Here is a 27,289-nt window from a genome sequence, read left to right on the forward strand (position 1 = left end):
CATGAATGTGTTGAATTTTGCCTAAAGTCTTTTATTTGTCAATTTAAATAATCATTTTTCTTTTTGTGTGTGTCTTATACTGTAGTGAATCACTTGATTGATCTTCAAAGGTAAAACCTGCTGTTTCATTTTGTCTTTTGATACCATATTAATCAATGTGTAGCTACTCTGCACTTTATAATAAAAGACACCCCCTGTGTCATCAGAAACTTTAATGTCAGACAGTCATTGTAAACCAACTACCCCCCTCCACCACCAACTTGGACGTTCCATAAATGTCTTTAACAGCTGTGCCCAGATAGTTACTGAGGCTCTTCACCTAACCCTGGCCTTGAGATCTCCTAGCTTCTTCAAAAAACCTGCAGCTCTGATTTTACTGGTGACCTTTTTTTAATTTTAACAAAGCACAATATATAAGGTGTTTTTTAACAGAAATACACATAAAACAAAGTTCTGCATTGATACCTTAACAAAATTGTATAACCAGAGGCTCCTGAGAATCTAACCTTGCTCCTAGGATTTGCTAATCACCAGTAACATTATAGAGTATGACTTCCAGGAACAATGGGGGACTCCACTACATTCCTGTTAACAAATGTGTTTTAGTTGTATATTTAGTGCCTATGAATTTCTCTTTCTCAGATCAGCTGCAAGGGCAGCAGGCATTCTGCAGCCCTTTCCTATGTATGAACAGTTTAACTGAGGGTATCTGTACACTGTTCCTTAGTGTGGGGATTTCTGGGAGTGGGTGTACTGCCGCCTTGCATAAAGGAACTGAACAAGTAATTACAGGGTGGGTTTGCAGACCCCCTGGGCCCACTGTGAAGATCTTAGGCCTGCTTCTACATGCCTCCCTCTGCCTGGAGCCCCAGAAGGGTGGTCAAGTTCTAGAGATGACAGTAAGGCTGGGGTGCCCAGGAGGCTAGTGTGGTGAAACTGCCCACAGTGGGGCCAGGCAGCTTTGACATCCACTTACACCTCACTTTGTTCTCAAGCATGAATTGACTGCTGCTTGCCTCCCTCTTATGGGTAGAGGCAGGCCATGGCTTTCCTGCTTTCAGGGGCCAGGGTCTTGGGCCCGACACCCATCCCTCTCCTAGTGTAGAGTCAGCCAAGGCAGGTGGTGTGAAAACAGCCTTTATTTCCCATTGGCTGGGATAAGGTGGAGAGGAGGGAGGGCTCAGGTGTGCTGCTGGCCTAGTTGGGCAGGCCCTCTTTGGTGGACAGCAGTGGTTCTTCCTCCTCTTTGCCTCCAAGGAGCCTGGCTTTGTCCTGCAGGAGGCATGGCACCTGGGAGGGGCAAGGGATCAGGGTTCTGAATGGGAGTTTCCATGCATGCCTGCACCCAACCCCTCCAGCCTACTCCTCTTGGCCCCCACTGTGCTGTTCCAGCCTCAATACCTTCGTCCAGGTGGTGCCCTGCCAGGAATGCTCTTCCTTACAGACCCCTTCTCTGATCCCTATGGTGGATAGTCTATGCTCCCATATCCATCCCCCAAGCCCTTATGCTCACCACTTCTCCCAGGCAGGACCCTTCCTCTTGGGTACTCTGTGCTTGGGCATGGACCTGAACTCTATATTTCTCAAGCTCTTCTTTCAGCCTGGAAAAGAGGCAAGGTGGGATGAGGAGGACACAGAGAAGGGGGAGGGAAAAGGGCAAAGTGGGAAGAGGGACAAGTGAGTGTGAAGTCCTGAGAGTTTTGTCAGCTCAAACTGAGAGAGGCCCAGAAGAGACAGGAGACAGAAGGCAAGGGGGCAGGTGAGAACCCCAAAGCCACCTTCACCATAGGTGCTGGGGGTGCCCTATAGCCACCTGTGGTGCTTTTCCTGCAGCTGCTGGCATTTCTGCTGCAGGTTCTGGCAGTGCTACTGGGCAACCTCCAGGAGCAACTCAGCCTTCTGGTTCTCCTCAAACAGCTGCCTGAAGGGTGGGGGAGGGAGTCATCAGCACCCTGGCCAACTGCACCCACCTGCCCCCAAACTGCCCCCTGCACCCTGCCCTGCCCTGTCCTGTTCTGTCCTTACATGGCAGCAGCAGCCTCCTGGCTGCACAGAAAGATGCCCTCAGTGATGGTGGCAGGGCCATCAGCCCCACACAAGGCACACAGCTGATGCTTCACATCTTCCAGCTTCACCTGCACCAGCTTCTCTGTGGTGGGAAGAGGGGACAGCAAATCATGGCAGGTAGGGAAGGACAGGGCTGCCCACCCTCTGGGCCGCACCTTCCTTGAGCAGCTGCCCCTTGCTGTCATCCTGGGTGCTGATCTCCCACTCCAGCTGCTCAGGCCTCTGAAGTAACAGAAGGGACGCCTGTCCATCCCTCCAGGCCTCCTCCCACAAGCTACAGAGAAGCCTTCCTGGACCCGGCCACTCACCCAACCACTCCACTCAGTGAGAGTCACTTCCCACCACTTTCCCCCTCCCTTTCCCCCATCCAGGGAGGCCTGTTCCATGAACTTTCACAAGAGAGGCCCAGAGTGCTGTACTGGAGAAGGACATGTTGACTGCTGATATTCAGGAATTTTGCAAGAATTTAAATTGAACCTGAAGGGAATCCTGCAAATGCTAGGAATTATTTTATTTGCAGTGATGCTCCTTCCTCCTGACACTGCCGTCTCACTCTGCCTACTTTTGCTATAGCTTCTGGTATCCTCCCAATCTAAAAGTAACTCCAAGAGGGCAAAGATGGGTCCAGTTATTTCCCATTGTGAGGGTTCCAGACATTTTCTGTGGATATCAGTATATGAGTAACAAGGCCTGGGCCTTGTCAAGGTTTCTTTTGATGGCTGAGGGTGGATGGATCATAGAGGGCAGTAGGGAGGGATGTGAAGGGGTGGGCAGGAGCAGCTGTGAAGACAACACTGGCTGTCAGTGAGGGTGAAGAGTGACTGGATTCAGAGCCATTTTCTCATTATGGCATGAGAAACTGGGTGTGCCAGCCAAAAAGGAGACCAGAGTCAAGGATAACCCATGGTTTGGGGCCTATGTAGCAGGTCTTCGTAGGAGCTGTTATGGAAGATTTGGGTGAGCAATGATGACTGTGACTCACATGAAATTCTGAAAGATCCTTGTTCTGGCACATCAGCCCCTCCAGCTGTTCCTCAAAATCCAACCTGGGGACCCAGAACAAAAGGTTGAGGGGTTGAGAACCCCTCCCCCCCCCAGGCTCCTGCTCTTTGTTCTGCTAAGAACACCTTCACCAGCCTGACCCTCCAAGCCCCAGCTCACACAGCTTCTCTTGCATCCAGCTTTCCAGATGTTTATAGCCCATCCCAAGCTGCCCAGGCCCTGGGCACTGGACTTCACTTCAGCTGCCTCTGTTTATTCTTCTCCTCTGTAATCTTGGAGTCCAGGGCAGAAATCCACTCCTTGCTGTCCTCCAACATGGTGTGCTTTCTGAGGAGGGACAAGACAGTCCTCAGTCATGTTCCCTGAATGATCCCCCAGAAAGTGGGAGCTGAGGAAGGGCCTGAGATGAGAAGCTTGTGATTCCTCCATCAGACCAGGGCTGCCTTCCCAAGAGGCCTACATCTGGACCCAGCAGTTTGCTGTGGAAGATTCTGTAAGGCTGGCTTCAAGTGGCTCTGCTAGTACCACTAGTACCCTAGTACCCCTAGTACCTCACCTCCTTGGCTCCTAGTTTCCTTCTTTGCAACATGGTGGGGTTGAGGGAGTAGCATGAGTACTGGCTTTCTCAGAGTATCATGATGAGGATTCAGGAAATCAGCGTGGGCATGGCCAAGTGTACATGCACACACACATCAATTTCTTCAGATTTCCCAAATAGTTCCAATCTCTGTGTGCCAGAGCTTATGGTCTCTGATCACAAAAATGAGCTATGTTAGAACTAAGGAGGTGGAGAAATGGATGGAAAGATAAAGGACAAATGGAGAGAGAATGGACACATGTTTAGATGGACAGACAGGTGAGAGTTTGGTGGGTGGATGGTGAATTGGATAAATTGGTATATGGGTGATGGGTAGTTGGACGGATTGGTGACTGGTGGACAAACAACAGAATGGAAGTGCAAATGAATGGAGAAACAGATAAGTGAATAGACAGCTGAGGAGCTGGATCATGAAGAATAAAAGTCACAGAATGAAATTTAATTGACAAACTAGCAGATGAACCATTGAATAAGTTACCCTTAACACCACCGCCTCATGCTGGGGCTGAGGGGGGAAGACACTTGCTTGACTGTACATTTTACAGTGGGAAGAAATGGGGGATGTGAGTCTGAAGGTCATTTCCCTTTCTCTACAAAATGAAGGGATAGGACAAGGCAAGTCTTAGGTGGAACTTCTTACCTTTGTGACTCACATTCTTTTTCCTGGCAGTGTAGCCAGAGGATCCTGAGTGTCTCTGCGGGGAGAGGAACCAAGGTGCTTTCTGAGAGCTCATCAAGGGCATGAGGTTTGGGAAGATCATGACAGGTTTTGTGGGAAACAGATTTACTGCAATTCTGGTAGAAGACACAGGAGGGTTAGAACCTGGCTCAGGTTTCAAAAGGTTCCTATAGGGAGTTAGATTTATATAGGATGACACAGGCAAAGACACAGAGACCAAGTAGCTGCAAGTACCTTGCTTTTTGTTCAAGATCTCCTCCATGTGTACCTTCTCTCCAATTGCTGGAAAGCACAGTGACGTGTTCAGGCACCAGAGACTACCCACTGCATCCATGGTCACACGGGTGCTGTGCTGAGGTTTGGTATGCCCCTAACTACAATCCCAAATGTAGATACCTCAAGGCAAGCCCTTCCTCTTTTATGTCCACATTCACTGTAAGCACCAAAGGGCTCTGACATTTACAAATGGTGGTATCAAGACTCAGTGGAATGCACATACCTTGACATGGAGGGTAGAGAAAGAAATCAGTATATCACATATGGAGATAAGAACAATGAAGGAAAAAATCAAGTCATCAAGAGGCATGTGACCAGGTTGGAGCAGGGTGCAGTTTTCAGATGGGATGATCATGGAAGGCCTCTCTGAGAGGGGACATTAGAGCTGAAAGGCCATGAGGCAACAAGAAGTTGGCTGTCCAGATTATCTGGCAGGAACAGTGTTATGGACAGAAAGAAAACCCAGGCAAAGGACCTGAACTGGAAGTGTTCTCAGAGGGTGTTTTGGAAACACTCTACCAGCCAAGTAAGAGACAGGGAGAGTGTGTTAGGCTGTGAGGCTGCAGAGGAGGCAGTGGCCTCTACTGTGTCTGTGGGCCATAGCAAGGGTGCTGAGTCTTTTGAAGACTGTGTTTGGGGAGGCACAAGAAACTGTGGGAACCTCTGGGGCCCCCTTCCAAACTTACATGAATCCAGTTCTTCTGCAGGGCTTCCCAGAGCGCCCAGGCCTCTCCTAACTCCTCACTGGCTTTCTTTTTTTGCTGGGGCAAACAGCACAAGTTCAGACATTGTACTGGTGCAGCTGCCAGCCTTGCTATTCCCTTCTGAACTATAACATTTCACATTTGTCTTCATGCAATCTTGGAAGGGTCCAGATTTTTCAGAGGAAAAAGAGGCTTTCAAACCTCAGATTATTCTGGTTGGGCTCAACTGGCACCAAGTGCCAGCTTCATGGGTGTGCAGTCACACACGTCACCATCATAATAGGGCCCTGTGCTTGGTTTAGTGCTCTACTATCCCTGTCTTAAAAACTTCCTAGGAATTTTTTAACAAGTGCCCCACACTTCACTGTGCACCAAGCCACGCAAATCATGTGGTTGGCACTGGCTGGCAGCCAAGTTTCTGAGTTCACCTTGTTGAATTTCATTAGTATGGTTAATCAGGACCTCAATCCAAGGCTCCAGGCTTCCCACTGCAGTGAGGAAAGGAGACTGAGCCGGAGGTGACATGTGACCAGCCACAGAACAGGCAGAGGTGGGAGGGTACCAGCCCTATGTCTCTGCTGTTTTCATTCACCTGTGAACAGACACTGTGTACATCCCTCAAGGGGCTTATATTCTCGGTAAGGGTTTCAGGAAACAGACATAAAATGCATGGTGGTAACTGCTATTAGGAGGAATAAAGTGAGGCAAGGGGTTGTAAAGTGGGAGTAGGCATTGCTCTTTCAGATACAGGAAGCCTCTGAGGACCCAAATCAACTGAGGGGAGCAGCTCTCTGGTAGGAGGTATGGGGAGAGTGAACAGAAAGACCCTCCCTGAGGTGGGAATGTTTTAGAGGAAACTCAGTGAACAAGAAGAAAACAGTAGGAAGTGAAGTGGAAGGAAGGGGTAGAATATGAAGTCTTCTGGGTTAAATTATGAATGTGGTGAGAACTAAAGAGGTGGTCAACAATGGAGTTCTTTAATTTTGAACCATGGGGCCATATTATTAGTTCAAAAAATTAAATGTTGAAAGAAAGAGAAAGTGAATGGGATAATTTCCCAACACTGCAAAATGTGGGGCCCAGACTGAATCCATGTCTGCCTGATCCCAAACCCCAGAATGTGCCTCAGACACAAAGGAACAAAGGAGAAACATGACCTTTCTGTAGTTTTTTCATCATTTCCATCAAGTCTTCAATTTTCCTTGAGGACTTGGCCTGCCCTGTGGAAACAAAATTTAAAAATTCAGAATCTATTAAGAGTCAGAGGCCTGAATGCAGGTCAGATAGCCCTGGGTGGGGGTTAAGGTAAGCTGAGGACAGGTGTCCAGCCAAAGTCCTGAAGTGGACAGGGCGCCAAAGATGAATCGGGTCCCTTAATGGTCAGCTATTCCCCAAAGTGTGAAATGATGCCACAGATATCCCCTTAATAAAACTCAGGGTCAAGGAAAGGTGACAGCACCTCACTGCTGATGCCAGTCAGGGTTGTTCAAAGCTTACCAATGCAATAATGCAAGAAAAAATGTGGGGGTGGGGGGGAATAAATAAATGGAAACAAGAAGTCAAAAATACTAAAACTGACAATGACATGATCAATTAGAAAGTTCTAGAAAATCATATAAAACATCATAAGGACTAGCAAGGAAATTGAATAAGATAATATATATACAAATAGCTTTCCCATATAAATAAAAAATGATTATAAAACCTCTCCAGGAAACATTTCATAACAATTTTTAAAAGATCAATATAGACACTGATTTTAAAATTCCTAATGAATGATTAGATCTAGACAGTGATTATTAATGGCCAATAACTTTACAATAAAAATAACCAAGCATTGTGAAATACCTATTAAGGATTACTGCCAAATGAATGAAACCTGTAAGTCATTAAGACTCTAGACCTGAATACCAGTTCAATGAAGACAGGGATGAGGAATGTGTTAAATGACATATGGGAATGCAATTAGCAGCATGCAGACTATGAGAAATTTCACAGAGCAAACTGTCTTTTTTTTAACAAATAAATTTGAAGGAGAAAAAAGAGCAAAAGGATGATCCTAACAGATTAAAAGGAACTTAAGAGACATATCAAATCCAAAATTCATATGGAAGAGCAAGGAACTCAGGAGAGCCAAACAGTCTTCAAAAAGAAAAACAGAGAACAAACATTTCCTGATTTCAAAACTTACTACAAAGTATACAGTATTCAAAATGGTGTAGTGCTGGACTTCCGGAGAAGATGGCGGCTTAGTAAGATGCGTGGGTCTTAGTTCCTCCTCCAGAACAGCAACTAAAGAAACAGAAACAATACGAAACAGCTCCCGGAGCCACGCCAGAGACCAAAAAGACAGCGTACCCCATTCTGGAATGGCTGAACGGGCAGGGAGAATCCACTGCGGTGAGATACCCGAGGGGCGTGCATTTTCCCAGCCGGGGCGGCTGGCGACTGGGGTCCCCTCCACGCACGTGGCTCCCTGGTCTGACTGGGAACATTGGATAGCGGGGCCCTCCCACCACGCTTGGCGTCTCGGGCCAGCTGGGCAATTTGGACCGGCACTCCCCCAAGCCGCGGCGGCCGGTGAACCTCCCCTCCACGCGCGGTTTCCCGGGCCAACTGCGAGATTCGGATTGGCAAGTTAAAGGAGCCACAGCATCTTTTACTGGTGGGACCCTCAGACAGACGAGCGCCACGAGTGCCACCTACTGGGCAGGAAAAGAAAAACAGAGCCCAGAGATTTCACAGAAAAACCTTTCAACCAGCCGGGTCCCACACCCAGGGAAATCTGATCAAATGCCCAGACACCAGCAGAAAATAATGGATGACACTCGGAAAATTGAAGATATGGTCCAGTCAAAGGAACAAACCAATAGTTCAAATGAGATATAGGAGCTGAGACAACTAATGCTGAATCTACGAACAGAAATGGAAAAACTCTTCAAAAACCAAATCAATAAATTGAGGGAGGACATGAAGAAGACATGGGATGAAAAAAAGAAGAAATAGAAAATCTGAAAATACAAATCACAGAACTTATGGGAGTGAAGGACAAAGAAGAAAAAATGGAAAAAACAATGGATACCTACAATGGCAGATCTAAAGAGACAGAAGCTACAATTAGTGAACTGGAGGATGGAACATCTGAATTCCAAAAAGAAACAGAAACTATAGGGAAAGGAATGGAAAAACTTGAGCAGGGGATCAGGGAACTGAATGACAATATGAAGCGCACAAATATACGTGTTGTGGGTGTCCCAGAAGGAGAAGAGAAGGGAAAAGGAGGAGAAAAACTAATGGAAGAAATTATCACTGAAAATTTCCCAACTCTTATGAAAGACCTAAATTTACAGATCCAAGAAGTGCAGCACACCCCAAAGAGAATAGACCCAAATAGGCGTTCTCCAAGACACTTACTAGTTAGAATGTCAGAGGTCAAAGAGAAAGAGAGGATCTTGAAAGCAGCAAGAGAAAAACAATCTGTCACATACAAGGGAAACCCAATAAGACTATGTGTAGATTTCTCAGCAGAAACCATGGAAGCTAGAAGACACTGGGATGATATATTTAAATTACTAAAAGAGAAAAACTGCCAACCAAGACTTCTATATCCAGCAAAATTGTCCTTCAAAAATGAAGGAGAAATTAAAACATTCTCAGACAAAAAGTCACTGAGAGAATTTGTGACCAAGAGACCAGCTCTGCAAGAAATACTAAAGGGAGCACTAGAGTCAGATATGAAAAGACTGAAGAGAGAGGTATGGAGTAAAGTGTAGAAAGAAGGAAAATCAGATATGATATATATAATACAAAAGCCAAAATGGTAGAGGAAAATATTATCCAAACAGTAATAACACTAAAAGTTAATGGACTGAATTTCCCAATCAAAAGACATAGACTGGCAGAATGGATTACGACCCAGCAATACCACTGCTAGGTATCTACTCAAAGGACTTAAGGGCAAAGACACAGACGGACATTTGCACACCAGTGTTTATAGCAGCATTATCTACAATTGCAAAGAGATGGAAACAGCCAAAATGTCCATCAACAGATGAGTGGCTAAACAAACTGTGGCGTATACCTACGATGGAATATTATGCAGCTTTAAGACAGACTAAACTTATGAAGCATGTAATAACATGGATGGACCTAGAGAACATTATGCTGAGTGAGTCTAGCCAAAAGCTAAAGGACAAATACTGTATGGTCCCACTGATGTGAACCAACATTCGAGAATCAGCTTGGAATATATCATTAGTAACAGAGACCAGCAGGAGTTAGAAACAGGGTAAGATAATGGGTAATTGGAGCTGAAGGGATACAGACTGTGCAACAGGTCTAGATACAAAAACTCAAAAATGGACAGCACAATAATACCTAAGTGTAATGTAACTATGTTGGAACACTGAATGAAGCTGCACCTGAAATATAGTTTTTTGTTTGTTTGTTTGTTTGTTTGTATCTTTTGTTTTTGTTTTTTTCTTTTTCCTTTATATATATATATATATTTATTAGTATTATTATTTTAATTCTCTTCTCTATATTAACATTCTATATCTTTTTCTGCTGTTTTGCTAGTTCTTTTCCTAAATCGATGCGAATGTACTAAGAAATGATGATCATACATCTATGTGATGATACTAAGAATTACTGAGTGCATGTGTAGAATGGAATGATTTCTAAATGTGTTAATTTCTTTTCTTTTTTTGATTAATAAAAAAAAATTTTTTTTAAATGGTGTAGTACTGGCATAACTACAGACATATCGACCAATGCAATAGAATTCAATGGCCAGAATTAAACCCACACATTTATGACCAACTGATTTTGGACAAGGATGCAAGTATATTCAATGGGGATATAATAATCTTTTCAACAAATGGTGCTGGGAAATCTGGATGGATGTACAAATAAAAAAATTAAAAGAATCCCTACTTTACACCATATATCAAATTTAATTCAAAATGTATCAAGGACCTAAATATATGAGCTAAAACAAGAAAACTCTTAGAAGAAAACATAGGGGTATGTGACCTTGAATATGGCTGTAATTTCTTAGGTATGCACAAGTAATTTCTTAGGTGTTCCTTGCACAAGAAACAAAAGAAAAAGAATAGATAAAACAGACTTCATCAAAATTAAACACCTTTGTGCATCAAAGGACATTATCAAGAAAGTGAAAACAATCTAAAGAATAGAAGAAAATAGTTGCAAATACTGTATGACTACAACTTAACAAAAAGACAAACATCCCAGTTGGAAAAAGGGCAAAGGGCTGGAATAGACATTTTTCCAAAGAAGATATAAAAATGGCCAATAAGAACATGAAAAGGTGCCCAACATCATTAATCATTAGGTAAATGCAAATCAAAACCACAAGGAGATACAGCCAGTAGGATGGCTAGAATTCAAAACATGAAAAATAAGAAGTGTTGGATATGCAGCAAAGATGTAAAGAAATTGGAACCCTCCTGCATTGCTGGTAGGAACGTAAAACACTGCAACCATTGTTGAAAACAGTTTGTCAGATTCTCAAAAAGTTAAACTTATGACCCAGAAATTCCACTTCTAGGTATATACTCAAAAGAACTGAAAACAAGGACTCAGATATTTACCTGTTCCATAAATGTATAAACATTTACCAATGTTTACAGCAGCATTATTCAAGAAAGACAAAGATGGAAATAGCCCAAGTGTCATTAGATGAATGGATAAACAAAATGTGGTATGGACAGTTGATGGAATATTATTCAACCATAAAAAGGAATAAAGTTCTTATACATGCCATGGTTGAACCTTGAAAATATTTTGCTAAGTAAAATAAGACAGACACAAAAGGGCAAATATTGTATGATCCACTTACATCAAATATCTGGAATAAGCAAATTCATGGAGATAGAAAATAAAATACAGATTACTAGGAGATAGAGGAAGTGAAATCAAGGGTTATTCTTAATGGGTACAGAGTTCCCATTTGGGATGTTGAAAAATGTTTGACCGTTGATGGTAATGATGGTAATACATTATAAGAATAATTACTGCCATTGGATTGTACACTTATAAGAGGTTAACATGGCAAATTTTATGTTAATTATATGTTACCACAATTAAAAAAATTAAAACCAAACACTTGCATAGTATGAGCCCTCTCCTTTTAACTTTTTTATTTTGAAAAAATTTCAAATTTATATGAAAATTGCAGAAGTAGGACACAGAGATCCTTTATACCCTTCACCTCAATTTCTCACTGGCTAATATTTTTGAATCTTTGACAACAAGATGCACACACAATGTCCCATTACCCTTTAATATGCCACTGTGAAGTTCTGAAGGTCAAGAACATTTTCCTATGTGGAAACCACAATATGACAATCAAATCCAAGAAATTAACAGTGTTATTAATATCTGATCCTCAAATACCATTCAAAAATTTTTCTTCTTTCCATTTTAAAATTCCACAAGTGCTACCTACATTTCCCTAAAAGAAAAATCAGACAATAACATTTAAAATGTCCCTCCACTTCTGCACATACACACGCAAATCCAAATCCCCTTCCCAGAGTCATCAATTAGGAACAGGTCTCAGCAGACACTTTCCTGTGAAATGGAAACTGGGGTACAATTAACACAATTTTCCAACTTTTTTTTTTCTCATATCTTTTTACTTCCTGCGTCCATTATAAATATATATAATGTAAAAATTAAGTCCAATACATTTGAATTTAATTATATTTCTTCCTCATTTTAGAAATCTAATGCCCAGGTATTTCATGGTGTGCACATGTGTACTTGGATTTAGCCATTCCACCCCCATGTTTTGCTACCAAGAGCAAGGCTCCAGCACTGTTTTTGGTACACGTGTCTGTGTTTTGTGTGATCCCCTAGGAAGGTGACTGTGATGGTCAGGTTCTGTTGTCATCTTGGCCAGGTGATGTGCCCAGTTGTCTGGTTAGTCAAGCACTGGCCTGAACATTGCTGCAGGATATCTTGGGGCTAGTTGATAAACTGGAAGGTGGTGTATTAAATCATGAGTCAGTTGACTGCATCTGTGGCTGATCACATCTGTGATCAACTAAGGCATGTCTCCCACAATGGGATAATGCTATCAGTCAAAGGCTTTTAAGGAAGGAGACTATCTCTTTCACTGCTTCTTCAGCCAGCGAGCCTCTCCTGTGGAATTCATCCAGAGCCTACCTTGGAACTGCCAGCTTCACAGCCTGCCCTGTGGATTTTGGTCTTTTCCATTCCCATGGCTGCGTGAGACACCTTTATAAATCTCATATTTACAGATATCTCCTGTTGGCTCTCTTTCTCTACAAAACTCTGACTAACACAGTGACTAAAAGGGGAACAAGTTATTTAAATGCTAAAAATTTTACCGGCCAGGCTACTGCATAGTCTTTACCTACTGTTTTCCTACCAGCTTCATATTTGAAGACCTGTGACACCAGATAGCACCCCTGCCCTCTTTGAAACAATCTGATGAAACTGAAAACAGAATCTCACTTTCTTTTAAATTTCTTCCATTGATGGTAAAGTTGAGTAAATCTTCATGCAAATATGCCAGTTTATTTGAGGAACTGGAAAGAGAAATACCAAAAGTCTCCCTTAGGACAGTGGCAATCACTGAAGTTGCATAATAAAAGGGATAAACATGCATCTGTCTTGTTTCTTTTCTGTTGTCCTTAGAGGAGGGCTGTGGTAGGGTGCCATGCTGCAACCTAAGCCAGTTTTGTGCTAAACACACCTCACTGTTCAAATATTTATGTGTAAATGTGCAAAGCAAGCTCTGTTGTAAGCCCGGAGGGAGTGACTGCCACCTGTGTTGACAAAGCACCTTAACACACCTGAGCGGGTGGAGCGCGATCCAACTCGGCAGGGTCAACAAGTGACTTCATGTGGGATTCACTGCACAATTCCATGTTACACACATCTGAAATCCCCACAAAACAACCAATAGCTGGGGGAGAAGTTTTCAATTCTCTACTCTGCTGGGCTCCGATTTCTGAACTTCTGAACAAGTTAAAGGGGCTGCCATGTCCCTCTTCCCCTGGACAAGGGGAATGCAGTCACTCCAGTCAGTGTCAGAAAGAAAAGAAGGGCTCTGTGGGAGGAAATCTACGTGTAAGAGCCATTCTGGGATAAAGAGGAGAATTTGGATACCGATTGGTTGAGAGATGAAGATAACAGAAATTATTTATTCCCTTAAGTGTGGTAGGGGAAGAGAAGGTCCTTTATTTTAAGAGGTATGAAAAGAAATGAAACGATGTCTTGAGCAAAATCCGGATTGAACAATGAGTTAAATCCAGGTGGGAAAAATGTGGGTAACTGTGCTTCCTCTTTGTGGAACAGCTGAGGCTTCCCACAAATGTGACTTCCATCTGGAGAGAGCGGGAGATGCCCCCTGCCCCTCTGCCAGCGCCTGGTGCCCCGAGCCCCTTCCCAAGCCCAGTTCCCGAGGAGGGCTTTGCCGCCTCCACACCACTACCTTCGGCCGGCTCCACGCTGTTCACAGCTCCCGTAGGCTCCACGCTCATAGGCCCCGACCTTCCCGCCATTTCCATCCTACTCGTTGGTGCCTCACGGGATGATTGGGCCCCACTCTCATGGGGGCAGGACAGCCGCAGCACGCCTGCACAGTGCAATCTCAGGAGAGGAGGGTGTTGATTCTGGGCCTGCGCGAGGGCAGGGCCAGCAGCCTTCCAGGCTTGCCAGTGGCCAGTTGACTGTCAGTGTCCTGCGCATGGACACTACTGCAGACTGCGCCAATCTTCCGTGCTGGTATTGCACTACTGCACATGTGCCCATATTCTTCCTCGTGGGTGGTATCCTCATTCCATGTGTGAAAATTCTGGACTTCAGCATGGCTCAGACATGTCGAGTGTTCCCTCCAGATCATACAGGCCAGAATGTGCCTGTCTCACCTTATCGGTCTTTACACCACGAGCTCTGATGGCCCTGCCTCTCAGTAGGGGCAGAGGAAGAGGAGGAACGCAGGAGGGACGAAGGAACACCCGGGCCGGAAGTTCACTCAGAGAGGCGGAGCCCTGGTGCAGAGCTGGAGGGAGTCAGGTGCAAGACATCATCCAGTGGGCATGCAGAGGAAGGAGCAAAATGGGGTCCAAAGTTTCCACAAGCCAGGCATGTGCCTAGGGGTCCTGACGTTCACCTGGTGCATGGTCCCCCTGCCATGCATCCCCCCTCAGCATCCGGCCACAGGGTCCCAGGCACCCCCATGCTGGGTCTGGAGAGAAGGGCTATGAACAGAAGGCCCTTGGCTCCCCACCTGGCCCCCATAAGCTTCCCTCTGGAAACCTGGCAAGTAGCTGTCTGGGATCAGACTGCTGGGCAGTGGTGCAGTGCTTGGGCAGGTTGTGGAGCATGTCCTCCTTCATGTGGTGCAGGAGTTGGTCACCTGGGACCTGAGGCAGGTGGAGCTCCAAAGGAGGAGATCACCAGCAGGGCTGGGAGAGGGATGAGGATTAGAGGGTGGCAGAGCCCACCCCAACCCCTGCTAGGGCTGCCTCTTGGCCATGCCTGAAGGTTGAATTAATGTTTCTGCATGTCAGTCAATTAATGTAGTTTGTGGGACCTGGGTGTGAGTGGTACAGGATTGAAGGACCTCAATCTGCTCATTTGTGCGCTGCTGCCACCTGACACTTAACAAATATTCTAAGAGAACCCCTTCCCCCCCAGCTTTCCAGATATGTTGATTAGACTAATATGTAACTGCACGTAGCAGTTATCAAACACTGTCCAGTTGTCCCAGCACCATTTATGAAGATACTATTCTTTCCCCATTAAGTGAACTTGACACCCCTGTCATGTGTGGGTTTACTTCTGAACTTGATTTTATTCCAGTGCTCAATAGGCATGTCCTTGTGCCAGTACAACACTCTTTTGTACTGGCACAAGGGCACAGTTTGTATTAAGTTTTGAATTGCTAGGTATAGCAATTCAATTGCTAGGTATAGAATCTTTAGTTGGCAACTTTTTTTTTAACTGAACTTTGTTATCCCCTTGCTTTTTTACCCCAATGGTTTCTGATTAGAAATTGGTACTTAATCTTATTGAGGGAGCCTTGTACATGATATATTATCTCTCTGTTACAGCTTTAAAGATCCTCCTTTTTTTCCTTTGGCATTCAGCAATTTAATTACAATGTGTCTTGTGGCTCTCTTTGGGCTTATCCTGTGTGAAGTTCACTGTGATTGTCTTTCATTAAATTTGGGAAGTTTCTCGAATGTTCTCTCTGCCTCCTCCTCTCTTTTTCTCCTTCTATGATTCCCATAATGCATATAGTGGCATTTTAATTTGTTAATGCAATGTGCCAGAAATGGGTTGGCTATTATAAAGAGAATTTATTAAGTTACAAGTGTATAGTCCTAAGGCCATTAAAAAAGTAGCTAAACTAAGGTATCCAAGAAAAGTAACTTGACTCAAGAAAGGCTGATCTGGGAAGACATGTGGCTGACATCTGCTGGTCATTTGGCTTCTGGTTTCAAATGGCTTAGCCAGGGGTGTTTTCTTTCTGCATCTCCAAATGTCTCTGTCTGTTGGCTTTGAAGCTTTTTCCAAAATGGTTCCTGCTTAGAGGACTGTAGTGAGCACCCCACCTTGAATAGGTGGAGTACATCTCCATGGAAACCACCTAGTCAAAGCATCTCACCCACAATTGTGTGGGTCACATCTCCATGGAAACAACTTAATAAAAAAGATCCTACCCAACCATATTAAATAACATGGTTTTTCTGGGGTACACAACATTTTCAAACAGGCACAATTGGTATGCTTGAAGGTTTCCTACAGGACTCTTAGGCTTTATTCAGTTTTCTTTATTTCTGCTCCTTAGATTGCACAATATTAATTGTCACATCTTCAAGTTCACGGCTTTTTTCTTCTGCTAGGTCCAATCTGCTGTTGAACCACTCTAAGGAATTTTTGATTTTAGTTATTACGGTTTTCAGTCCCAGTATTAATTTTTTAAACTTTTTTATTGTTTAATATAACATATATACAAAGAAATAAAAAAAAAGCAATAGTTTTCAAAGCATTCCTCAACAAGTAGCTATAGGTCAGATCCCAGAGTTTGTCATGGGCTACCATAGAATACCCTCAAATTTTTCCTTCTAGCTACTCCAGAATATAGGAGGCTAGAAGGCTTAAATATTTGTTTTATCATTACAATTAACTTTTTTCCTTCTTTTTTGTGAAAAATATATACAAAAAAGTTATAAAATTCAAAGCATCACACCACAATTAGTTCTAGAACATGTTTCAGAGTTTAACAAGGGTTACAATTCTGCAATTTTAGGTTTTTACTTCTAGCTACTCTATAACACTGGAGACTAAAAGAGACATCAATTTAATGATTCAGCATTCATATTCATTTGTTAAATCTTATCTTCCCTGTATAACTTCACCATCACCTTTAATCTTTTCAACCCTCTCTTTAGGGGTGTTTGGGCTATGGTCATTCTAACTTTTTCATATTGGAAGGGTCTGTTAATAATATGGGTTAAGGAGATGGAACTATCTGATGTTCTGGAGAGGTTGGGCCCTCTAGGTTTCAGGACTTATCTTGACGAGGGACCCTTCTAGAGGTTGTAGGTTTCTGGAAAATTACTCTACTGCATAGAAAACTTGTGGAATCTTATATATTGCTCTAGATATTCTTTAGGATTGGCTATAATGGTCCTGGTTGGGGTTGACAGGTTATGATAGGTAGCAAGATCTAACTGAAGTTTTCATAAGAGCAACCTCCAGAGTAGCTTCTCGACTCTATTTGAATTCTCTCTGCCACTGATATTTTACACTTCTTTTCCCCCTTTTGGTCAGGATGGGATTGTTGATCACGTCATGCCAGGGCCAGATTCATCCCTGGGAGTCATCTCCCACATTTCCATGGAGACTTTCACCCCTGGATGTCATGTCCCATGTAGAGGGAAAGGTAATGATTTCACTTGCTTAGAGAGAGTGAGGCTACATCTGAGCAACAAAAGAAGTCCTCCAGTAGTAACTCTTAGCATGCCTATAGGTAGTCTAACCTTCTCTGCTACCTACCTAAGCTTCACAAGAGTAAGCCTCAGGATCAAGAGCTTGGCCTATTGATTTGGGTGTCCCTAAAATTTAATATCACAGTATCATGGGATTCCCTGATGGTAAGGTTTGATAGTTAATATTCTTTCTCCCCTCCCTCAGGGGACTTTACCAATGCTTTTTGATTATCTGCTTAATATACTCTAGGATGTATCCAGGCATTACAATAGTCTATACAAGATTATAAGACCTCTTATTCTGGGATCCTGGGTTTTTTTGGGAGGGGGGCTCCTGGTTTTTTAATTGTTGAAATGAGCTATACAGATAGGTTGAGTTAGATTATGCCCTACAGAAAATTTTAGTTCCAAATCAAATCAACATTTCTTCCATTGGTCTCAAAGACTATGTGTGGTTCTAAAATATAGACACTGTCTTCCTTACCCCTATGTTCTGAGTTACTTTAACCCCAATCTGTTCAGCTTCATTCTTATCTCTAAACATCAGGTGATATATATAAAACAGCCTCTCAAAATACAGAAATAATAATCACCACTCTGGACTTAATGTGTCTGCTCTAAAGCTTATAATCTAGGCCCCTGTGTTCTTATAAATATTTTCTAAAGGTGACCATACCATTCTTATTCTTTTGTTTCTGGCTTATTTTGTCTCACCAAATGTCCCACATGTTCATTCACATCATAGCATGCCTCACGACTTTGTTCCTTTTTGTAACAGCACAATCTTCATTAATAAGTATACACCATTGATCACCAATCCACTTCTCCATCAGTGCATCCTTCAGCCACCTGCATTCATCGGGCATCATGTAGAAGACCCAAAGTCCACAGCCCATCAACATTCTCAATTTTAGACAAATTTCACTGTTCCCAAGGGAAAGAAAACCAATAAACACACCCTCATCAAATAAGAAATCTAAACCTCCTCTTAATTCTTGTCCCTCCCCCCATTATTTACCTCTGTGGTTGCTGTGGTAGTGCTGATGATTTCCTTTTGAACATAATCCATAGCATGAAGTAGCAGTTTTTCCCCTGTACCCTGGACTTAAACACTCTTTGTACAAGAATCGTAACTCTGAAGTAATTATTGCAAGAACTAATTCATATTTCTAGTGTTAATCAGTGGGACACGTGGGTCTATACAACCCCTTTCAATCTTGTTCATCTTCAATATAATAATATTACACATAGACCCACTAGAGAATCACCTTCTATTCCATTACATTGGAGATCAACCTCATTAGCTAAACGTTCACCTATCTCTAGTTTCTATGTATCTCCAAGTCCCCCATATTCTGTATTATAAGCCTCTAATTTGTCTTTTATTCTGGTCATAAAAGTGGAATCATACACTATCTATCCTTTTGTATCTGCCTAATTTCACTCAGCATTATGTCCTCAAGGCTCATGCATCTTGTCATATGCTTCAGGATGTCATTTTATCTTACTGCTGCATAATATTCCATCATATGTATATACCACATTTTGTTGATCCACTCAACAAAATATTGCTGGGCATTTGGTTTGTTTCTATCTTTTCATGATTGTGAATCATTCTGCTATGAGCATCGGTGTGCAAATGTTTGTTTGTGTCATTGCTTTCAGCTCTTATGGGTATATATCAAGTAGTTCTATTGCTGGGTCATAGGGAAACTCGATATTTAGTTTTCTAAGGAACCACCGAACAGTCTTCCATAGTGGCTGCACCACTATACATTCCCACCAGCAGTGCATAAGTGTCCCGGTTTCTCCACATCCTCTCCAACATATATAGTTTCCTGTTTGTTTAATGCAGCAATTCTTATAGGAGTGAGGTGGTATCTCATTGTAGTCTTGATCTGCATTTCCCTGATAGCCAATAAAAATGAACATCTCTTCATGTGCTTTTGAGCCATCTGTATTTGCTCTTCAGAAAAATGCCTGTTCATATCTTTAGTCCATTTCATAACTGGGTTGTTTGTTCTTCTGTTGTTGAGTTGAATGATTTCTTTGTACATACAGGAAAATCAAACCTTTGTCTGATATGTGATTTCCAAATATTTTTTCCCATTGAATTGGCTGACTCTTCACCTTTTTGACAAAGTCTTTTGAGATGCAGAAGCATTTGATTTTGAGGAGTTTCCATTTATCTGTGTTTTCTTTTGTTGCTTGTGCTTTGGGTGTAAAGTTTAGGAAGCTACCTCTTACTACTAGGTCTTGAAGATGTTTCCCTCAATTTTCTTCTAGAAGTTCTTATATTTAGGTGTTTGATCCACTTTGCATTAATTTTTGTTTAGGGTGTAAGATAGGGGTTCTCTTTCATTCTTTTGGTTATTGATATCCAGTTCTTCTATGCCCAATTATTGAAAAGACTCTTTTGTTCCATTTCAGTGGATTTAGGGGCCTTGTCAAAAATCAGTTGACCATAGATTTGGTGATCTATTTCTGCACTCTCAATTCTATTCCATTGGTCAATGCTTCTATCTTTGTGCCAGTACCATGCTGTGTTGACCACTATGGCTTTATAACAGGTTTTAAAGTCAGGGAGTGTTAATCCTCCCATTTTGTTCTTCTTTCTTAGGATGCTTTTAGCTATTCAGGGTCTCTTTCCCTTCCAGATGAATTTGGTAGTTAGCTTTTCTAAATCTTCAAAGTAGGTTGTTGGATTTTTGATTGGTACTGTGTTGAATCTGTAGATCAGTTTGGGGAGAATTGACATCTTAACTATATTTCGCCTTCCTATTCATGGACAGGGAATGTCTTTCCACCTATTTAGATCTTCTTTGATTTCTTGTAGCAATGTTATGTACTTTTCTGTTTACAAGTCCTTTATATCCCTAGTTAAGTTCATTCCTAAGTACTTGATTCTTTTAGCTGCTATTTTGAATGGAATTTTCCCCTTAATTTTATCCTCAACTAGGTCATTGCTTGTGTATAGAAATGTTATTGATTTTTGCACATTAATTTAATATTCCACCACGCTGCTGAATTTATTAGTTCAAGTAACTTTGCTGTAGATTTCTCAGAATTTTCCAAGTAGAGTATTATATCATCTGCAAATAATGAGAGTTTTATTTCTTTCTTTCAATTTGGATGTCTTTTATCTTTTTGTCCTGCTTGATTGCTCTAGCTGAAACTTCTAGCAGAATGTTGAATAATAGCTGTGACAGTGGGCATCTTTGTCTTGTTCCTGATCTTACAGAGGAAGCTTTCAGTCTCTCTCCATTGAGTATGATGCTGGCTATCAGTTTTTCATATATTCTCTTTATCATATTGAGGAAATTATCTTTGACTCCTATCTTTTTAAGTGTTTTTATCAGAAAAGAATGTTGAATTTTGTCAAAAGATTTTTCAGCATCAATCGAGATGATCATGTGATTTTCCCTTTCAATTGGTTAATGTGCTGCATTACATTAATTGATTTTCTTGTGTTTAACCATCCTTGCATTCTTGGTATAAAGCCCACTTGGTCATGGTTTATTATTCTTTTAATGTGTTGTGGATTCGATTTGCTAATCTTTTATTGAGAATTTTTGTATCTATGTTCATTAGGAAGATTGGTCTGTAGTTTTCCTTTATATAGCATCTTTACCCAGTTTTGGTATTAAAATGATGTTAGCTTCATAAAATGAGTTATGTAGAGTTCCTTTTTCCTCATTTTTTTTTGGAAAACTTTGAGCTGGATTGGTATTAGTTCTTTTTGGAATGTTTGATAAAATTCCCTTGTGAAGTCATCTGGCCCTGGGCATTTCTTTGTAGGAAAATTTTTGATAACTGATTAATCTCTTTACTTTTGACTGGTTTGTTGAGCTCTTCTATTTCTTCCTGAGTTGGTGTACCTTGTTTCTGTCTTTCCAGGAATTTGTCCATTTCGTCTAAGCTGTCTAGTTTGTTGACATATAGTTATTCATACTATCCTCTTATGACACCTTTTATTTCTTCAGGGTCTGTGGTAATTCATCCCTTCTCATTTCTGATTTTGTTTATTTGCATCCTCTCTCTTTTTTTCTTTGTCAGTCTTGCTAGTGGCCTATCAATTTTCTTGATTTTCTCAAAGAACCAACATTTGGTTTTATTGATTCTTTCTTTTGTTCCTTTGTTCTCCCTTTCATGTGTCTCTCCTTTAATCTTTGTTATTTCTCTTTTTCTATTTGCTTTGGGATTAGTTTGTTGTTTTATCTCAAGTTCCTTCAGGTGTGCTGTTAAGTCCTCAATTTTGCCCTATATTTTTTGTTAATATAGCCATTTAGGGCAATAAATTTCCCTCTCAACACAGCCTTTGCAACATCACATATATTCTGATAAGTTGTATTCTCATTTTCATTCATGAAATGAATCGACCCACTGGTTGTTTAAGAATGTGTTATCTAATCTCCATATATTTGTGAATATTCTCATTCTTTGCTGGTTATTGATCTCCAGCTTCATTCCATTGTAATCAGAGAGTGCTTTGAATAATTTCAATGTTTTTAAATTTCTAAAGACTTGTTTAGCATATGATCTATCCTGGAGAATGTTCCAGGAGCACTAGAGAAGAAGGTATATTCTAGTGCTTTGGGGTGCAATGACCTATATGTATCTGTTAAGTCTAATTCATTTATCAAGTTATTTAACTTCTCTGTTTCTTTGTTGCTCTTCTGTCTGGTTGTTCTATCTACAGAGGAGAGTGGTGTATTGAAGTCTCCTACTATTATTGCTAAAACATCAATTTCTCTCTTCAGTTTTGCCAATGTATGTCTCATGTACTTTGGAGCTCCTTGACTGGGAGCATAACCATTTATGATTATTGTATCTTCCTGGTGAATTGACCCTTTAATTAGTATATAGTGTCCTTCTTTGTCTCTTATGATGTCTTTACATTTAAAGTCTATTTTGTCCAAAAGTAGTATAGCTACTCCTGCATTCTTTTGGTGGAAAGATCCAGCAAAATTTATTTCCATCCATTTACTTTCAATCTATTTGTATCCTTGTTTCTAAGATGAGTCTTGTAAGCAGCACATAGCTAGATTATGTTTCTTAATCCATCTGCCAATTTGTATCTTTTAATTGGTAAATTTAGTCCGTTAACATTCAAAGTTATTACTGAAAAAGCATTTCTTAAATTTACCATCTTACCTTTTTTATTTTATTTGTCAGATCTATATATTCTTTTCTCTCTTTCTCTTGTATTCTTTAAATTACCTTTAGCGATACTCTTCAATTCTGTGCCCTCCTCCAGACCTCCCTCTCCTGCCTTTTTTTTCAGCCGGCAGAACTCCTTTTAGTATTTCTTGTAGAGCTCGTCTCTTGTTGACAAATTCTTTCAGGACTTCTTTGCCTGTGAAAACTTTAATCTCCCCCTAAGTCTTGAAGGGCAATTTGGCTCGGTACAGAATTCTTGACTGGAAGTCTTTCTCTTTCAGAATCTTGAATATATCATACCACTGTCTTCTCACCTCCAGGATGCTAGTGGAGTAGTCTGAACTCAGTCTCATTTGGTTTCCTTTTTCTCTTGCTGTTTTCAGGATTTTCTGCTTCTCTTCAACATTTGTCAGACTGATTAGTATGTGTCTTAGGGTAGGCCTATTTGGATTTATTGTTTGGACTTCATTGGGTTTCTTGATTTGTATATTTGTGTCCTTTATAAGTGTTGTGAAGTTTTCCCCCATTATATTCTCAACTACTCTTCCTAGCCCTTTACTCCTCCTTTCTTCTTCTGGAACACCAGTGATTCTTACATTTCTGTGCTTTGTTTTGCCTATCATTTCCCTGAGATCCAATACAAATTGTTCCATCTTTTTTTTTTTTTTTGCCATTTTCTGTTTTCAGTCTTCAAAGTCAGTTATCCTGTCCTCTATATCACTTATTCTTTCTTCTCTCTCTTGAAATCTGGTGTTGCGTGCCTCTAGTATGCTTTTTATTTGGTCAACAGTGTCTTTAATCTCTGTGATATCTGCTGTTTTTCTATTTATTCTTTCAAATTCCCCTTTATGCTTTTCTACTGTCTTCTTGATTTCCTTTATGTCATTTGCCATCCCACTTATTTTATTAAGTAGAGCTGGATGAACATCTTTGATTAGTTGTTCCTACATCTGTGTCTCCTCTGGTGTTTTAATTTTGTCATTAGGCAGGGCTATATTTGTCTGCATTATTCCAAAGTTTCTGGCTTTTGATTATGTTTCACATTTCAGTGGCCCTGGCTGTTACTTATTTAAACTTGTTTCTGTCTATATAATGATGTGGTGCCAATTCTAGGCTTGCATCAGGGCTTTCTCCTTATCCTGTCTGTGCCATCTTGACACAGCCAAACTTAATTTTATTCTTACAAATTCCCCCCTGTTTCTTTTCGAACTCTTAGTTTTCACATTTTAGTCTTTCTTCAAACTTGATAAAAGCCTTTGTACACTCTTCATCATAGTGATCTTCTTTTTTAAGGGGGTACAAATTGTTTTTCCTGTACTGTATAAACATTTGTTTGGTTAAGGCACCCTCAATGAGTCTCTGAATTAACCCTTGGGCACATGGGATAATGGAGCACCCAAGTGCTGTGAGTACCCCAGCTGTGATGATTAAAGGATTTAGCATAGACATTGCCACCCCTTTCTGTTTCCCAAACCAGCTTTCTAACCATCATGTGAGGGTTTATCAATGCCTGAATTTCTTCCCAATTCTTCAGATAAAGCTATTAAGCCTTATAAAGCTTTGTTGATAGTTACATCCAGGGCTGTATTATTGGGGACAAATGTACAAGAACTACCCCCAATCATAATACAAATGCCTCCCTTTTCCATTAGCATCATGTCTAGGGCCATCCTATTCTCCCATGTCATTCGGTTGGTAGCATATGATTGTTCTGCTTGGTGTAAATGATAAATATTTTCTGATTAATCCAATCCACATTTTTGTTGATGGTGACCCACCAGAATAAGGATGACTCAAATCATGCATCTGCTTAATTCCTAACCTTAAACTCATCTGGAATTCCCCTGCAGCACCCCTATACTGTCTAAATAAACTCATTCATTGAAGGAAACAAGTAAGCTTCTTTTCTTTCTTTTCCCTTGGTTTAAAACTTCCTCCTCCTTTTCAAATGCCAAGGTAAATGGGATGGCCAATTGGACAAGAGCACAGGTCCCCTTCCACTTCTTAATACTGGTTGGAGGATTCCCTTTCTGCCATACTACCAAAGGTCTGTTTGGGGTATGGTTAAACTGGTGAAATTGCCAGTACTATCCTCAGTTTCATCCCATGTTTGGGTATACAAGGTCATTGTCCCAAGGTCCTGGAACCCTTCTTTCCATCTAGAGAGACAGGCAGAATGGTTTCCTGATCCAAGGCAAGAAGCTGGTATGGCCTTGACTTTTTATGCCCCTGAGTGGAGGGAAAAGAGAGAACAATATATTTTCCCCAGGAAAAAGGAGTACCATGCATTTGAACTCATTTTCATGTTTCCCCATATCCATTGGAAAGGGCACAATGAGAGCAGTAGGGCAACCTGTTGTGCAAGCATGACATTTGCTTTTGTCTAAACTCTGGACTGTATATTTGATCCACTCCATTCAGGCATTTGTGTCTCTCTCCTATGGTTTGCTTCAGATTTTCTGTCCTGACTACCCTGACAACTTTGAAATCATTCTGTATTGGAGAACTAACCTCTAGCTGGGTGTCCTTAAGTGGAGAGAGCTTTGATGGTGTCAGGGAGAGCACTTGTATCCTGAATCTTCCAAGAGGATTCCTTCCAGTAGTTTCTACCCCCATTCTACATATTTGATCAGGGAGGTGTACCTGTTTGAGCCCAAACTGAATTTTCCACCCTGAGTGGTCATATTGATTTTGTCTGCCTTTTTGATCATCATCAGTACAGGGTTTCACTGAAGATCTTGACAGTCTGGTGGGGGGATTCCTTTGTAAAATAGTATTTTATCCTGGAGGTCCTGCTATATTTCTGAACCCAACTACAGGCTGCAGTCCACCCTTATATTGAATAGTCTACAACATGAAAGCTCAGGACTGGCAAGGACCCTGTGACCAAGAGGAGTGTATTAGTTAGGGTTCTCTAGAGAAACAGAACCAACAGGGAACACTTGCAAATATAAAATTTATGAAAGTGTCTCACGTGACCGTAGGAATGCAGAGTCCAAAATCCACAGGGCAGGCTGCAAAGCCGATGACTCCAATGGATGGCCTGGACGAACTCCACAGGAGAGGCTCACCAGCCAAAGCAGGAATGGAACCTGTCTCCTCTGAGTCCTCCTTAAAAGGCTTCCCATGATTGGATTTAGCATCACTAATTGCAGAAGACACTCCCCTTTGGCTGATTACAAATGGAATCAGCTGTGGATGTAGCTGACGTGATCATAACCTAATCCTATGAAATGTCCTCATTGCAACAGACAGGCCAGTGCTTGCCCAATCAGATGAACAGGTACCACAACTTGGCCAAGTCGACACCTGTCCCTAACCATGACAGTCCACCCCTTGTCAACTTGGCATATATATATATATATATCACCTTAGACCATACTTAATTTCCAAACAAATAAGCACACATTTTTTCTTTTACCTGACAATACTCAACTGACCTGCATATAACTGGAAACACATTAAATCTCTCCAGAATAGCGTGCAAATCCTTGGGCAACATTCATTCTTAAACTTGATATCTTACAACTTAAATAGTATAACACAAACAAAACAGCGTTACAGTCCTCGTTTCTGTAACTGATCACGTGGTCGAAGTTCATATTTATCACTACCTTCTTCCACTACCCATTCCATGTTCCCTTTCCCCTCCGCAAACACTTCAGCTGGCCGTGGTTCTTTGCCTGGTGGGGTGACCCAAACCTTCATTCCTGAAGTCTCAGAGCCATTAGTGGTCCTGCCTGGATTGTGTTGTTGCAGTTTTCCATTGATTTTAATCACAGGGCATGGTAGTACTAATAGGCGCCCCAGGGGATCTCCTATATTCCAAGAAAACTCTTCTTTACCTCCATTATGTAGTTGCAGTCCTACTTCCTTCTGATAGTCAGGGTCAATTACCCCAGACAATAATGTAATCCCCTTCTTGGTGTGTTGATCCAGAGGCATAAGTAGCCCAAAGTGGCCAGGTGGCAATCTTAACTTCCAGTTCAGTGGTATCACTGTTGTTTCTCCTGGAGAAAGCACACCCCATTTTGGAACTAAAACCTGTAGACCAGCAGAACTCAGGGTAGCAGGGACAGGAAGCAAAAATTTTCCTAGTGGATCACTAGGAGTAATAGTGAGTGGCACCACACCCATTTCCACCCCTTGGTTCCTGGACCCATGGATCCTGGCTATGGGAGAAACAGCACCATACAGTGGATGCTGATTCAGAGCATACACAGCTTCCTGGAGAACATTACCCCAGCCTTTCAAGTTTTTGCCACCTAGTTGGCACCATAATTGAGTTTTCAAAAGGCCATTCCACCGTTATATCAATCCAGCAGCTTCTGGATGATGGGGAACATGGTAAGACCAGAGAATTCCATGAGCATGTGCCCATTCCCGCACTTCATTTGCTGTGAAGTGTGTTCCTTGATCCGAAGCAATGCTATGTGGAATACCATGGCGATGGATAAGGCATTCTGTAAGCCCACGGATAGTAGTTTTGGCAGAAGCGTTGCGTACAGGGAAAGCAAACCCATATCCAGAGTATGTGTCTATTCCAGTTAGAACAAATAGCTGCCCCTTCCATGAAGGGAGTGGTCCAATGTAATCAACCTGCCACCATGTAGCTGGCTGGTCACCTCGGGGAATGGTGCCATATCGGGGGCTGAGTGTGGGTCTCTGCTGCTGGCAGATTGGGCACTCAGCAGTGGCTGTAGCCAGGTCAGCCTTGGTGAGTGGAAGTCCATGTTGCTGAGCCCATGCATAACCTCCATCCCTACCACCATGACCACTTTGTTCATGAGCCCATTGGGCAATAACA

At 41.8% G+C, this 27,289-nt stretch overlaps 1 long non-coding RNA gene across 4 annotated transcripts in view; it reads left to right on the forward strand.

Moving 5' to 3' along the window:
* Positions 1–27,289, forward strand: part of LOC143650890 (uncharacterized) — a 148,267-nt gene that overhangs the window by 44,936 nt on the left and 76,042 nt on the right. The gene's annotated exons all lie outside the window — the stretch shown is intronic.

The sequence above is a fragment of the Tamandua tetradactyla genome, chromosome 11, assembly GCF_023851605.1.
Source record: "Tamandua tetradactyla isolate mTamTet1 chromosome 11, mTamTet1.pri, whole genome shotgun sequence".
NCBI classification, from domain to species: domain Eukaryota; kingdom Metazoa; phylum Chordata; class Mammalia; order Pilosa; family Myrmecophagidae; genus Tamandua; species Tamandua tetradactyla.